The sequence below is a fragment of the Dendropsophus ebraccatus genome, chromosome 4, assembly GCF_027789765.1.
Source record: "Dendropsophus ebraccatus isolate aDenEbr1 chromosome 4, aDenEbr1.pat, whole genome shotgun sequence".
Classification (NCBI taxonomy): Eukaryota; Metazoa; Chordata; class Amphibia; order Anura; family Hylidae; genus Dendropsophus; species Dendropsophus ebraccatus.
In genome coordinates this window covers 165412263-165428401 of record NC_091457.1, presented here as the reverse complement: position 1 = coordinate 165428401, position 16139 = coordinate 165412263, and positions in this window count along the sequence as shown.

Here is a 16139-nt window from a genome sequence, read left to right as displayed (position 1 = left end):
CTGTCCTGTACTGCTCTCTACCTGTACTATCTGTCCTGTACTGCTCTCTACCTGCCCGTACTGCTCTCTACCTGTACTCCATGTCATGTACTGTTCTCTCCCTGTACTCCATGTCATGTACTGCCCTCTACCTGTACTATATATACTGTACTTCCCCTTTACCTGTACTATATATACTGTACTGCCCTCTACCTGTACTATATATACTGTACTTCCCCTTTACCTGTACTATATATACTGTACTGCCCTCTACCTGTACTATATATACTGTACTGCCCTCTACCTGTACTACATGTCCTGTACTGCCCTCTACCTGTACTATACTGCCCTCTACCTGTACTGTATATACTATACTGCTCTCTACCTGTACTATATATACTGTACTGCCCTCTACCTGTACTATATATACTGTACTTCCCCTTTACCTGTACTATATATACTGTACTGCCCTCTACCTGTACTATATGTACTGTACTGCCCTCTACCTGTACTACATGTACTGTACTGCCCTCTACCTGTACCAGGGGCGGGCTGGGCCGGGGGGCAGGGGGGCATATGCCCCCCGGGCCGGTCTTCCCCCAGCTGTCAGGGCCGCATGGCTGCTGACAGCTGGCTGGAGTCCTCAGTGCCCCGCCTCCCCTGCTTACAGCCCCGCCCTCTTCTGTCATATTTACCTGTGGCTGTGCTGTGGATCCGGACTGTGATGGAAGCGGCCGCTGAAGCCCCGCCCCCATGACGGTAAGCCCCGCCCCCTTTATGGCCATTATGCTTTCTATAAGCCTATGAGGCTTATGGTAAAAAGCAAACTGCTGTACGCAGTATCTTCCTCCGGCCACCAGAGGCCGCTCTCTCCTCCCAGCTGGTTTTCCTGTGTCTGGGCTAGAAGAGCCTGAAGACAGAGAAGATGGTGTCTGCAGGAAGCCAGGTACCTACACAGCAGGACATCTACACAGCAGGACATAGGGCAGGGGGAGGGGACCAAGGCTCTCCAGCTGTTGCAAAACTACTACTCCCATCATACCTGGGCAGCCATAGGCTGTCCATGCATGATGGGAGTTGTAGTTTTGCAACAGCTGAAGAGCCAAGGTTCCCTATCCCTGACATAGAGGATACATATATACAGGAGACCTACACAGGAGGATACATATATACAGGAGACCTACACAGGAGGATACATATATACAGGAGACCTACACAGGAGGATACATATATACAGGAGGAGACATACAGAGGAGTATATAGAGGATACATATATACAGGAGGATACATACAGAGGAGTATATAGAGGATACATATATACAGGAGGATACATACAGAGGAGTATATAGAGGATACATATATACAGGAGGAGACATATATACAGGGGTACATGGAGGATACATATATACAAGAGGAGACATACAGAGGAATTAGGGCTGGGTGAGTAAACAAATTAATTCGCCCAGAAGGTTAGAATCGATTAGATTTTTGTAAAAATCTTAAATTAAATTTTCACAAAAAATCATTGCAGGCGGAGCAGCATGGATTGTCGGGTTGGCGGCCGGGCAAGAGGTGCAGGTCAAGCGGGCGGCTCGGAGGTGAGGTGCATGGCGGGCTTATGGCGGTGTGTGGAGTGTCGGGCCGGAGGTCAGGTGCATGGCGGGCTTATGGCAGTGCGTGGAGTGTTGGGCTGGAGGTGAGGTGCAGGGCGGTCGGGCAGTCCGCCTAATAGAGCTGCGACTGACCTTCCTGAGCTATAAATATCACGTCCTGCTCCCCTCCTGGCCACACGTGCAGGTCCCTGGTCTCTGGAGCAGGTGATATCACCACTACAGTCCCTGCGGCCTCCTTCAAAGACTGGGGACCTGCATGTGTGGCGGGGAGGGGAACTTGTGTGCCAGGGTGAGAGGAAGAGGAGGAGGGCTATGTGCACTCCTGCCCCAATCACCCCCAGCTGCCCCAGTCCCCCTAGAGTCACCCCCAGTCTGCCTCAGTGCCCCTCAATCACCCCCAGTCTGCCCCAGTCCCCCTCAGTCACCCCCAGTCTTTCCCATTTCCCCTCCGTCATCCCCAGTCTGCCCCAGTCCCCCTTCAGTCAACTCCAACTTTCCCTAGTCCCCCTTCAGTCAACCCCAGTTTGCCCCATACACCCCCAGCTCTCCCAGTCACCCTCAGCTCCCCCAGTTTGCCCCATACACCCCCAGCTCTTCCAGTCACCCCCAGCTCCCCCAGTTTGCCCCATACACCCCCAGCTCTCCCAGTCACCCCCAGCTCCCCCAGTTTGCCCCATACACCCCCAGCTCTCCCAGTCACCCCCAGCTCCCCCAGTTTGCCCCATACACCCCCAGCTCTCCCAGTCACCCCCAGCTCCCCCAGTTTGCCCCGTACACCCCCAGCTCTCCCAGTCACCCCCAGCTCCCCCAGTTTGCCCCGTACACCCCCAGCTCTCCCAGTCACCCCCAGCTCCTCCAGTTTGCCCCATACACCCCCAGCTCTCCCAGTCACCCCCAGCTCCCCCAGTTTGCCCCGTACACCCCCAGCTCTCCCAGTCACCCCCAGCTCCTCCAGTTTGCCCCATACACCCCCAGCTCTCCCAGTCACCCCCAGCTCCTCCAGTTTGCCCCATACACCCCCAGCTCTCCCAGTCATCCCCAGCTCCCCCAGTTTGCCCCGTACACCCCCAGCTCTCCCAGTCACCCTCAGCTCCCCCAGTTTGCCCCATACACCCCCAGCTCTCCCAGTCACCCCCAGCTCCTCCAGTTTGCCCCGTACACCCCCAGCTCTCCCAGTCACCCCCAGCTGCCCCAGTTTCCCCCAGTGACCCCTCAGCTATACCCGTATTACTACTACACCCCTCATCTTTACCTGTACTACTACAGCCCACATCTGTACCTGTACTACTAATCCCCCTCATCTGTACTACTAATACACCCCTCATTTATACCTGTACTACCTCACCCCACATCTATACCTGTACTACTAATCCCCCTCATCAGTATTACTAATACCCCCCATATCTATACCTGTACTACTACTACTAATCCCCCTCATCTGTACTACTAATACACCCCTCATCTTTACCTGTACTACCTCACCCCTTATTCACTATACCTCCACTACTACACCCTACCTTGATGGAGGCACCAGTGGTATGGTGGTATAAGTAACTATGTGGTGAAGGAGTGGTGATAACATTTGTTACTTATATAATGGTAATAGATGATGTGGCTATGGGGTCATAGAGCGTGGCTATGTCCCTCTTTCCCCCCAGCAAAAGTTGGGGGGTATGCATATATACAGGAGTGTATAGAGGAGACATATATACAGAAGTATATAGATGATACATATATACAGGAATACATAGAGGATACATCATATATCCTCTATGTACTCCTGTATATATGCATCCTCTATGTACTGCTGTATATATGTCTCCTCTGTACTGCTGTATATATGTCTCCTCTATGTACTGCTGTATATATGTCTCCTCTATGTACTCCTGTATATATGCATCCTCTATGTACTGCTGTGTAGGTCTCCTCCTGTGTGTGTGTATATATATATATATATATATATATATATATATATATATATATAGTTACACTGATCCAAATTTTCCTGCATTGCATATTCCCTCGTGAATATATATATATATATATATATATATATATATATGTATATACGCACACACAGGAGGAGACCTACACAGCAGTACATAGAGGATACATATATACAGCAGTACATAGAGGATACATATATACAGGAGTAGACATACACAGCAGTACATAGAGGGGACATATATACAGGAGGAGACATATACAGGAGTACATAGAGGATACATATATACAGGAGTACATAGAGGATACATATAAGTATGTGTGTTTGTTGTTTTGTTTATTATTATTTTTACTAATGGGGGGTGCACACACGAGGGGGGTGTTCTAAAAAGAGGAATGCCTATACCCACAGGACCACAGCAGTAAAAAAAAATACAGAAACCCCAGCTTTCCCAGCATCTTGTATTTGTAGTCAGTATAATGGAGATCACCCAGCTTTTCCACCATCTTATACTGCGTATGATGGAGGTCACCCAGTTTTCCCAGCATCTTATAGTCAGTAGGATGGAGGTTACCCAGCTTTCTCACCATCCTATACTCAGTATGATGGAGGTCACCCAGCTTTCCCAGCATCTTATAGTCAGTATGATGGAGGTCACCCAGCTTTCCAGCATCTTATACTCAGTATGATGGAGATCACCCAGCTTTCCAGCATCATATACTCAGTACGATAGAGGTCACCCAGCTTTCCCAGCATCTTATAGTCATTCGGATGGAGGTCACCCAGCTTTCTAGCATCTTATACTCAGTATGATGGAGATCACCCAGCTTTCCAGCATCATATACTCAGTTTGATGAAGGTCAACCAGCTTTCCAGCATCATATACTCAGTACGATAGAGGTCACCCAGCATTCCTTGCATCTGTCTATGGGTACGTTCCGTGTAATCGCTGAGCCGTCCCATAGACTTATACAGGAAAGTGACTTCTGATCCCTTCACAGGGCACAGTAGGATATTTGGTCACAAATGACGAAGATGTTATAGGTAAGGGCCAGAGTGGTCCTTAAAGGATGGGCCGCCAGCCTGCTACTTATGGGCCAGTGCTGTGTGCTTGCCCCCCGGGCTAAAATTTGCCAGCCAGCCCCTGACCTGTACTACATGTACTATACTGCCCTCTACCTGCACTATATGTACTGTACTGCCCTCTACCTATACTACATGCACTGAACTGCTCTCTACTTGTGTTACATGTACTGTACTGCTCTCTACCTGTACTATATGTACTGCCCTCCACATGTAGTACCTGTACAGTACTGCCCTCTACCTATACTCCATGTCATGTACTGCTCTCTACCTGTCCTGTACTGCTCTCTAACTGTACTATATGTACTGTACTGCTCTCTACCTGTACTATACTGCCCTCTATCTGTACTATATGTACTGCACTGCCCTCTATCTGTACTATATATACTGTACTGCTCTCTCCCTGTACTCTATGTACTGTACTGCGCTCTACCTGTACTATATGTACTGTACTGCTCTCTACCTGTCCTGTACTGCTCTCTACCTGTACCCCATGTACTGTCCTGTACTTTTTTTTATTCTGCAAAAGCCAGCTCCGCATTAAAAAACAATATGTATAAGTGATATATCCCATGGCTGTAATTTTCATTTGCTGACTGCACAGTCCATAATAGAGCATTATTTTATTCCTGAGGTATGTTAGTGGTGAGTTACATAACCCCCAATTACTCCCAATAGCTGCAGGTTCCATCCAACACTACAGGAGAAGAGCCAAGGAATTCTTCATCCTCTGCAGCTGCACATAGCTCTGTACTCTGCAATCCCCCCCCCCCCCCTGTGCATTGTCTCCGTATGGGCCAGATAAAGACTCTGCTTCCTGGTTGAATCCTAGAGCGCATTGCTTTCCCTCTGCTCTTCTTCACAGTCCTCCCACCCTACCTGCTCCCCTCCCCCAGCACTCCTGCCATCTACCTACCCAGAGCTGCTGCAGTACATTGCTCTACACAGCAGACTATCTCTCCCTCCACACAGGAAGTCTGAAAAAGCTGCTGTATTTGTAGTGTCCCAGCACAGGTGTGCCACTGAACTCTGTATACCACTAGTCTAAGGGTAACTCTGTCAGGTGTCACACTGGGGATGATGGGTGCCTTTCTGCACTATCACCACTTGGTGTCTCACTCTCCCCTATTTTGATCACAGCTGAAGGAGAAAAGGGTTACCGTATGTGTCGTTCTGGGTTTTGTTCTAACCAACCACTGGTGCAGGGACCACACACACTGTCAACCTATTACACTGCTCCCTTCTCCTCTTTCTAGCACTTTCTCCACCCACAGAAGGTTAGTTTCGGTCCCCCTTATATTGGTTCCTGGTGGGAGGACTTTTTGTCAGTTGTCTGCAGTCCGGAGAGACAGAAAGAGAGTTGCTGCCACAACCAGGCTTGGCCTAGGCCGGGGCCCTGGGCTTCTAGTCAGTAGATGGAGGTGAAGAGAGATGGACGTTGGTTTGCTGGAGCTTAGTAATATGCAGTACTAGACCCAAAGGAGGGGTATCTGTCACCTTGGTTCCATCTTGCCTACACCAGGGATCCTTTTAAAGAGTCAACCATCCCGGCAGAGTACTCCACTGATTAGGCAAGGGTCCCAAGACAGTCAGGGCCGTTTTAATACATTGGTGGGCCCAGTGCACAGCCCTCAAGAGTGGGCCCCCCCTTCCCTTTCGGCACATGGTATAATGTACTGAATTTGCCCCCACACTGTATCAGGAGCCCCAATACATACAGTAGTTACCTTATAACACTATTTCCACCATACAGTGATTACATATTACATAAAAACTGCACTGAACAAAACAGAAAGATATCACCAATGATACCATTACATAATACCGCCACATCATGACCCCTATCAGTACAACCCTATAACAGAGTGCAGTTACATCCAGTGACTCACCGGGGGCGTCTTCTCCGATCAGAGTCTGTCACCTTTTCTTTTTCTCTCCATCCAGCCTGGGCCACCTTGAAGTCTTCTCCTGGCTGTGAATCTTCTCTCCAGAATCTGCCAGACAAATATTTTAGGCTCCAACACATACAGTAGTTAGGTCCCTTGTACCCCTATACAGTAGTTACACCCCTCTGTACCCCTACATAGTTACACCCCTCTGTACCCCTACATAGTTACACCCCTCTGTGCCTCCATAGTTTTAAGGTGTCCCTGTAGTATATAGACCCTCATGTGCTCCTCCAGTTATATACAGCCCTCCTGTGCTCTCCCCCAATAGTATATAGCCCCCCTATGCTCTCCCACAATAGTATATAGCCCCCCTGTGCTCTCCCACAATAGTATACAGCCCCCCTGTGCTCTCCCACAATAGTATATAGCCCCCCTGTGCTCTCCCCCCAATAGTATATAGCCCCCCTGTGCTCCCCCATAGTATATAGCCCCCTGTGCTTCCCAATAGTATATAGCTCCCTGTGCTCCCCATTAGTATATAGCCCCCCTGTGCTCTCCCCAATAGTATATAGCCCCCCCTGTGCTCTCCCCCATAGTATATAGCCCCCTGTGCTCCCCAATAGTATATAGACCCCTGTGCTCCCCAATAGTATATAGCTCCCTGTGCTCCCCATTAGTATATAGCTCCCCTGTGCTCCCCAATAGTATATAGCTCCCCTGTGCTCCCCCATAGTATATAGCTCCCCTGTGCTCCCCAATGGTATATAGCTCCCCTGGGCTCCCCAATAGTATATAGCTCCCCTGTGCTCCCCCATAGTATATAGCCCCCTGTGCTCCCCCATAGTATATAGCCCCCTGTGCTCCCCCATAGTATATAGCCCCCTGTGCTCCCCCATAGTATATAGCCCCCTGTGCTCCTGAATAGTATATAGCTCCCCTGTGCTCTCCCATAGTATATAGCCCCCTGTGCTCCCCAGTAGTATATAGCTCCCCTGTGCTCCCCCACAGTATATAGCTCCCCTGTGCTCCCCCATAGCATATAGCTCCCCTGTGCTCCCCCATAGTATATAGCCCCCCTGTGCTCCCCCATAGTATATAGCCCCCTGTGCTCCCACATAGTATATAGCCCCCTGTGCTCCCCCATAGTATATAGCCCCCTGTACTCCCCCATAGTATATAGCCCCCTGTGCTCCCCCATAGTATATAGCCCCCTGTGCTCCCCCATAGTATATAGCCCCCTGTGCTCCCCAGTAGTATATAGCTCCCCTGTGCTCCCCCATAGTATATAGCTCCCCTGTGCTCCCCCATAGTATATAGCTCCCCTGTGCTCCCCCATAGTATATAGCTCCCCTGTGCCCCCCCATAGTATATAGCCCCCTGTGCTCCCCCATAGTATATAGCCCCCTGTGCTCCCGAATAGTATATAGCCCCCTGTGCTCCCCAATAGTATTTAGCTCCCTGTGCTCCCCAATAGTATATAGCTCCCCTGTGCTCCCCCATAGTATATAGCTCCCCTGTGCTCCCCCATAGTATATAGCTCCCCTGTGCTCCCCCATAGTATATAGCCCCCCTGTGCTCCCCCATAGTATATAGCCCCCTGTGCTTCCCAATAGTATATAGCTCCCTGTGCTCCCCATTAGTATATAGCTCCCCTGTGCTCTCCCCAATAGTATATAGCCCCCCTGTGCTCTCCCCCATAGTATATAGCTCCCTGTGCTCCCCAATAGTATATAGCCCCCTGTGCTCCCCAATAGTATATAGCCCCCTGTGCTCCCCAATAGTATATAGCAACCTGTGCTCCCCAATAGTATATAGCTCCCCTGTGCTCCCCAATAGTATATAGCTCCCCTGTGCTCCCCCATAGTATATAGCCCCCTGTGCTCCCCCATAGTATATAGCCCCCTGTGCTCCCCCATAGTATATAGCCCCCTGTGCTCCCCCATAGTATATAGCCCCCTGTGCTCGACCATAGTATATAGCCCCCTGTGCTCCCCAGCAGTATATAGCTTCCCTGTGCTCCCCCATAGTATATAGCTCCCCTGTGCTCCCCCATTGTATATAGCCCCCTGTGCTCCCCCATAGTATATAGCCCCCTGTGCTCCCCCATAGTATATAGCCCCCTGTGCTCCCCAATAGTATATGTGCTCCCCCTCCCATATAACATTGGAAAAAACAAACACTGTTACTCACCTAGGTCCTCACGTTCCTCTTCTCTTCCCTCTTGTGGCCGCACTTCCTGCGGTCCAACCTACCAAACCACTAGAACCAACCGTTTGATGACAGTAAATGATCTTTTAAAGTTGCAGCGCTGTGTCATACTGGTGTGGCCTCGAGTGTCTGTGCCCCAGGTCTGCGAAACCTCTCCTTTCTCCTGCCTGGGGGTGTATCTAATAAGGAGGAGGGGGGGAGGGAGGGGAGGAAGAAAGGAGAGGCGTCACAGACCCGGGGCACAGACACTCGAGGCTACACCAGTATGACACAGTACTGCTAGTTTAAAAGATCAACAGGGACTATATACTAAGAAAATAAGGACTATACTGAGGACTATATAAGGACTATATACTAAACGAATAAGGACTATACTGAGGACTATATAAGGACTATATAATAAGGACTATACTGAGGACTATATAAGGACTATATACTAAGGAAATAAGCACTATACTGAGGACTATATAAGGACTATATACTAAGGAAATAAGCACTATACTGAGGACTATATAAGGACTATATACTAAGGAAATAAGGACTATACTGAGGACTATACTTAGGACTATATAAGGACTATATACTAAGGAAATAAGGACTATACTGAGGACTATATAAGGACTATATACAAAGGGCATAAGGACTATACTGAGGACTATATAAGGACTATATACTAAGGACATAAGGACTATACTGAGGATTATATAAGGACTATATACTAAGGACATAAGGACTATACTGAGAACTATATAAGGACTACATACTAAGGACATAAGGACTATACTGAGGCCTATATAAGGACTACATACTAAGGACATAAGGACTATACTGAGAACTATATAAGGACTTTCCTCTTCGTCCTAACGGCAGCACAGAAGGGATATTCAGATCCTTCTGATCTCCCTCTAGGACCGCCCACCTAGAATAAGCAATTAGATACTGATCAGTAGCACATGATACATGGTAGTTACCTATAAACGTCCACTGATACCCAAACCACTCGTGTTTTTTGCAGCCCTCATTCACACCTCAACAGGATTTTCACATGTTGTGTTGCCCACCTATCTTGGAGAAGACGGCCTTGCGGGGTCTTGGCTGCAACGTTGTCATTAGTGCCATGGGGAATCCCTGGACAGGCACTGGGACTGCAGTTAATCTGCTGGGTATTGCTACCTTTTATTATTGCCCGTGCGTTGTTCCTGGCAAGGTAGCCTTCCCGAGTCTCCAGCAGGTATGTTGCCAGCGTAGTTCTGGTTATGTTTACCTTTTATCACATTACTATGTTGCAAGAGCGTTGTTCCTGGTCATACATTAGTTCAGTTTGTGATTGGCATATTGTGTCTGCTCGGCGGTGTCCGGGTATAGGCCTATGTTGTCTTGACTTCCGGTAGGATGTCTTACCGTCTCTGTTGCCTGGCTTGTCTAACCCTTCAGTCCTCGCCTATGTGGTATGTTCCGGCTTGCGTTCCACCAGTCCGCAGCGTGCGTTCCATTAGGCCACGGCATAGGGTCAGGACGTCAGTTACGTCACTCCGCTGTACGCACGTGATTGCATGTGACGTCAGACGCCCGTGACGCGGGCATGCGCACTTCCTCTCTCCTTCAGTCATATTTCCATCCATGGAGAGGATGACAAGCAGCAGACTACTTGGCGGGTTAAGGTAATTCTCATGGTTTATCTTCTTTAGTTCCTGGTTGGGTTATTGGGCTATTTATGTTTTCTCTCCAGATGTCGAGCCAATCCAGCTCTGGAAAGAGGGGACATAAAAGGAAACATAGTTCGGCCTGTGAACAACCCTTACCAGACGAACACCCTACTGATGTGTGTGATTTATGCCGGCCTCTAAGTCAGCAAATGCATCAACAGCAATCACATGAGAAGTCACACAGTCGGCACTCACATGAGAGGTCACAAAGACTACAGAGTCATCACTCACCTGTCAGATCGCAAAGGCAGCGCACACAAGAAAGACCACAAAGGCAGCGCTCTTATGATAGACCACAAGAGCAGCGCTCACCTGACAGATCGCAGAGACAGCGCTCATGTGAAAAGTCACAAAGACAGCGCTCATATGAAAGACCACAAGAGCAGCGCTCACCTGAGAGATCACAGAGACAGCGCTCACATGAAAGACCACAAGGGCAGCGCTCATATGAAAGACCACAAGGGCAGCGCTCAAATGAGACACGGCAGAGTCAGTATTTACATGGAGAACATCAATATGTTAGACGATTTATCAGTTGCATGCAACAGTTATCTACAGAATGTAATTCTAATCTGTGTCAGTCTTGTGATCCTGAAGATAATGGCAGTTTCATTCAGGAAGCTAAATCTTTCTTTGGCTGGGTGACACAAAATATGCAGGTGGCAGGGCCTGCGCCAAAGAAGCATAAGCATCACCATAAACAGCGTTTTTCTCCCGCTTCTCTAGTTTCTCTTCTTCAGACTCTGACTCTGAGACGGTCTCTGAAGATTTCTTTATTTTCAAAAAAGAACTAGCTGATAAGTTGATCAGAAAAGTTAAAAAGGATATGGAGGTAATAGAGCCTGAACCGACTGTTCAAGACAAAAAGAGTCTTTATTATTTTCCTAAAAAGAAATCTATGGTTCTCCCGGGTCATCAAGTTTTTAGAACGATGATGGAGAAGACCTGATAAGCGCCTAGATGTAGGCTCAAGGTTTATAAACTTGACCCACAGGAATCAGAGCAATGGGACTTTCCGGGAAGTATTGACGCATGCATTGCTAGACTGTCCAAGAAAACTTTCTACCCTACGGACGAATCTGCTATGTTAAAGGATCCAATGGACCGTAAGACTGATATGTTCCTTAAAAGATCCCATCTCAACCTGGCTGCATTAAATAAAGCAGCCATGTCTACAGTACCCATTGCAAGAGCCCTAGGGCGTTGGTTGAGTGATCTGTCACACTGTGCGACATTGATGACGGCGTACCTCGTGATCATCATGTTGCATCAAGTGTCATCTCTGAAAATGGCATCAGAATTTCTTTGTGACTTTCCTCTAGATGTTTTGAAGATTTCCTCCAAGAACATGGCCATTGCAAATTCCACGAGAAGAGCAGTCTCGCTCAAACCTTGGACAGGTGACGTAGCCTCCAAAAGTAATTTTTGTGGGCTTCCTTTTGAGCCGGGAAGATTAATGGGGTCTAAACTGGACAAAATTCTTGAAGGTAAAAAACAAGATAAAGACCTCTATCTGCCTCAGAGTTACAGGAGCAGGAATACAAAAAATTTTCGTGGCCATAGAAACAAGCATTACTACCGAAATCAGCGGCCAGGAGGAAGAGCTGATGGAAAATTCAAAAGGAAGGTACCAAAACAAAAATAAAAAGAAACAATCTGATGCCACTGCCACAAAGCCAGACTTATGACGCCAGACCCTGCACCCTACCACTTCATGTAATTCCTGTGGGCGGCAGGTTAAGAAACTTTTACACAGAATGGCAAAGTGTTACCTCAGATTCCTGGGTACTCAAGATAATAAAAGAAGGATATTCCCTGGAGTTTGCTCGTCATCCCAGAAATCGTTTCTACATAAACAAATCAGCAGACGGTCGTGTGATGAACCTCTTGTCAGAATTTATCGACAAAGGGGCCTTGGAACCCGTGCCAGAAAAGGAAAAGTTTCAGGGCATATACTCAAGAGTGTTTCCAGTTCCAAAACCTCAAAACAAATGGCGTCTAATTATAGATCTTCGCTTTCTCAACAATCTTCTGGTTAAAACCAAGTTCAAGATGGACACCATAAAGTCAGTCTTGCCCATACTACTCCGGGGAGAGGTCATGGCATCCTTAGACTTGAAGGATGCCTACCTGCATGTGCCCATACACAAGGACTCAAGAAAATTCTTAAGGCTGGCAGTAAGAATGAAACATCATGGATCCCACTTCCAGTTTAAAGCCTTGCCCTTCGGGCTCTCGCCTGCACCGAGGATATTCACCAAGTTGGTTGTCGTCCTGGTGGCAGCTCTCAGGCTGCAGGGTATTCGTCTTATACCATATCTAGACGACTGGCTTCTGTTGGCCAACTCCCCAAGGCAACTGTCTGTTCATCTTCAAACTTCCATTTGTCTGCTGGAGAAAGTAGGATTTATTATCAACTGGGAGAAATCAGAATTGACTCCTACCAACAGAATCCAGTTCCTGGGTCTGATCTTGGACTCTGTACAGATGAAAGTCTTCCTTCTCGTTGCATCTCCATCCGGTCAGCGATGAGCACATTGGGCCTCCTAACCGCAGCCATAGAAGCTGTTCCCTGGGCCAAAGCCCACATCAGAGATCTGCAGCAGGAGATCCTAAGCTGCTGGAACAGGAACCCATATTCTCTCTCCTCACGCATGAGGCTGTCATTGCCCACCCGCAGGAGTCTCTTATGGTGGACAAGAGAGAATCTGCAGAAGGGAAGGAGTTTTCTCTTTCTGAATCATGTAGTAATTACAACAGATGCATCCAGCAGGGCTTGGGGAGCCCATCTTGGCGTAAAGTGGATACAGGGGAAATGTACGTCAGCTCTAGCCCAAAGATCTTCAAACTACCGCGAATTGAAAGCCATTCAACTGGCACTTTCTCACTTCGAGCCCTTTGTGAAAGAAAAATCCGTGCTTGTACAGACAGACAACTCAACTTCAGCGTTCTATGTCAACAAGCAGGGAGGAACTCGGAGTCCGGCTTTGCAGAAACTATGCAAGAACATAATGGCTTGGGCAGAGCCAACAGTCCTCAACCTCACTGCAGTGCACATAAAGGCCTCCACCAATGTTCAGGCAGACTGGTTAAGTCGACAAGATCTTCTACCTGGCGAATGGTTCCTGAAACAGAAGTATTTCGATCTCCTGGTAGATCGGTGGGGGATGCCACAGTGGGACCTCATGGCCACCAGAGAGAACCGGAAAAGTGAAACAGTTCGGGTCCTTGAGGAAGACAGACCATCCAGTGATTCTGGACGCCTTCTCCATCTCGTGGAGGAAGAAGTTCATATACCTGTTTCCTCCAGTGCCATTGATCAATAGAGTATTGGCAAAGATACAGGCCGAAACTCCAACAGTCATGCTTATAGCCCCGTAGGGCTTGGTTTCCGGCTTTGTGTCAGCTAGCGAAGGAAATCTTCCAGTTTCCTCTCCACGAAGACCTTCTACTCCAGAAAGGTTTCTTTCACCCCAATCTGAAGTCCCTGCACCTAAGAGCCTGGTTCCTGAAACATCAAGGTTAGAACAGTTAGCTTTTTCTACTGAAGTGATTTCTACCTTGCTTGCGTCCAGGAGGCCGTCTACAAATTTCGTATACTCTAAGATCTGGAAGAAATTTGAAGTGTGGATGCTCCAAGCTGGTCGAGTACTATCCCTCCCTACAATTTTACAGTTTCTACAAGAAGGTCTGCAGAAAGGTTTAAAACCTAATACTCTTAGAGTCCACATGACGGCTATAAACGCTTCAACTAATGGACAATTTGCTAATCAGCCTCTCGGTTCTTCAAAGCTTTGAAGAATATTCCACCTGCGGTTCGTCCGCCGGTGGCATCATGGGATCTGTCTATAGTGCTTAACATTCTCACAGCTCCACCCTTTGAACCTCTCATGGACATTGATATAAAATGGTTATCATTCAAAGTTCTATTTCTCGTTGCTGTGACTTCAGCCAAAAGATTGGGTGAGCTACAAGCTCTCTCTGCAAGGGAGCCATATCTAAAAATCTTGCCAGACGGTGTTCGTCTAAGGACAGTTCCTTCATTCCTTCCAAAAGTGGCCTCAGCAGCTAACATCAACCGAGAGACATACTTACCTGAATTCTACCCTAATTCATCTTCGGAAGAGGAACAGCGTTATCATCTGCTTGACGTTAAAAGAACGATCACGTTACCTTTCACGGGTAGAACACTTCCGTAAGGACGAGAATCTCTTCATCCTCGTTTCTGAATCAAATAAAGGTTTGAAGGCTTCAAAGGATACGCTTGCCCGCTGGATAAGATCCACTATTATTGAGGCATACAGGAAAGATGGGAAAGAACCTTTGTACCCGTTAAAAGCTCACTCCACTTGATCAACATCTACTACCTGGGCTGAGAGGGAGCAAGTGCCATTGGAAGACATCTGTAATGCGGCTTCCTGGTCATCATCCTCCACATTTGCTCGCCACTACAGGCTCGACATCGCCGCCAATAGATCGGCCTTCAGCACGGGAGTGTTATCAGCTGTGCGGAGAAATTAATTAAACCCCCCTTTTCTTATTGTAGTTAGATCCTTTCTGTGCTGCCGTTAGGACGAAGAGGAAAGACAAAATTTATACGTACCGTAATTGTTCTTTCCTCGAGTCCGAAGGCAGCACAATATACCCTCCCAATAAATTAATTTGCATTCATTCGGTCTGTTTATTACACGAGTGGTTTGGGTATCAGTGGATGTTTATAGGTAACTACCATGTATCATGTGCTACTGATCAGTATCTAATTGCTTATTCTAGGTGGGCGGTCCTAGAGGGAGATCAGAAGGATCTGAATATCCCTTCTGTGCTGCCTTCGGACTCGAGGAAAGAACAATTACGGTACAAAATAAGGACTATACTGAGGACTATATAAGGACTATATGCTAAGGAAATAAGGACTATACTAAGGACTATATACTAAGGAAATAAGGACTATACTGAGGACTATATAAGGACTATATACTAAAGAAATAATGGCAATACTGAGGACTATATAAGGACTATATACTAAGGAAATAAGTACTATACTGAGGACTATATACTAAGGAAATAAGCACTATACTGAGGACTATATAAGGACTATATACTAAGGAAATAAGGACTATATAAGGACTATACTTAGGACTATATAAGGACTACATACTAAGGGCATAAGGATCAGTATCTACTGATCAGTATCTAATTGCTTATTCTAGGTGGGCGGTCCTAGAGGGAGATCAGAAGGATCTGAATATCCCTTCTGTGCTGGACTCGAGGAAAGAACAATTACGGTACGAAATAAGGACTATACTGAGGACTATATGAGGACTATATACTAAGGAAATAAGGACTATACTAAGGACTATATACTAAGGAAATAAGGACTATACTGAGGACTATATAAGGACTATATACTAAAGAAATAAGGGCAATACTGAGGACTATATAAGGACTATATACTAAGGAAATAAGCACTATACTGAGGACTATATACTAAGGAAATAAGGACTATACTGAGGACTATATAAGGACTATATACTAAGGGCATAAGGACTATACTGAGGACTATATAAGGACTATACTAAGGACATAAGGACTATACTGAGGACTATATAAGGACTGTACTTAGGACTATATAAGGACTACATACTAAGGGCATAAGGACTATACTGAGGACTATATAAGGACTATATACTAAGGAAATAAGGACTATACAGAGGAT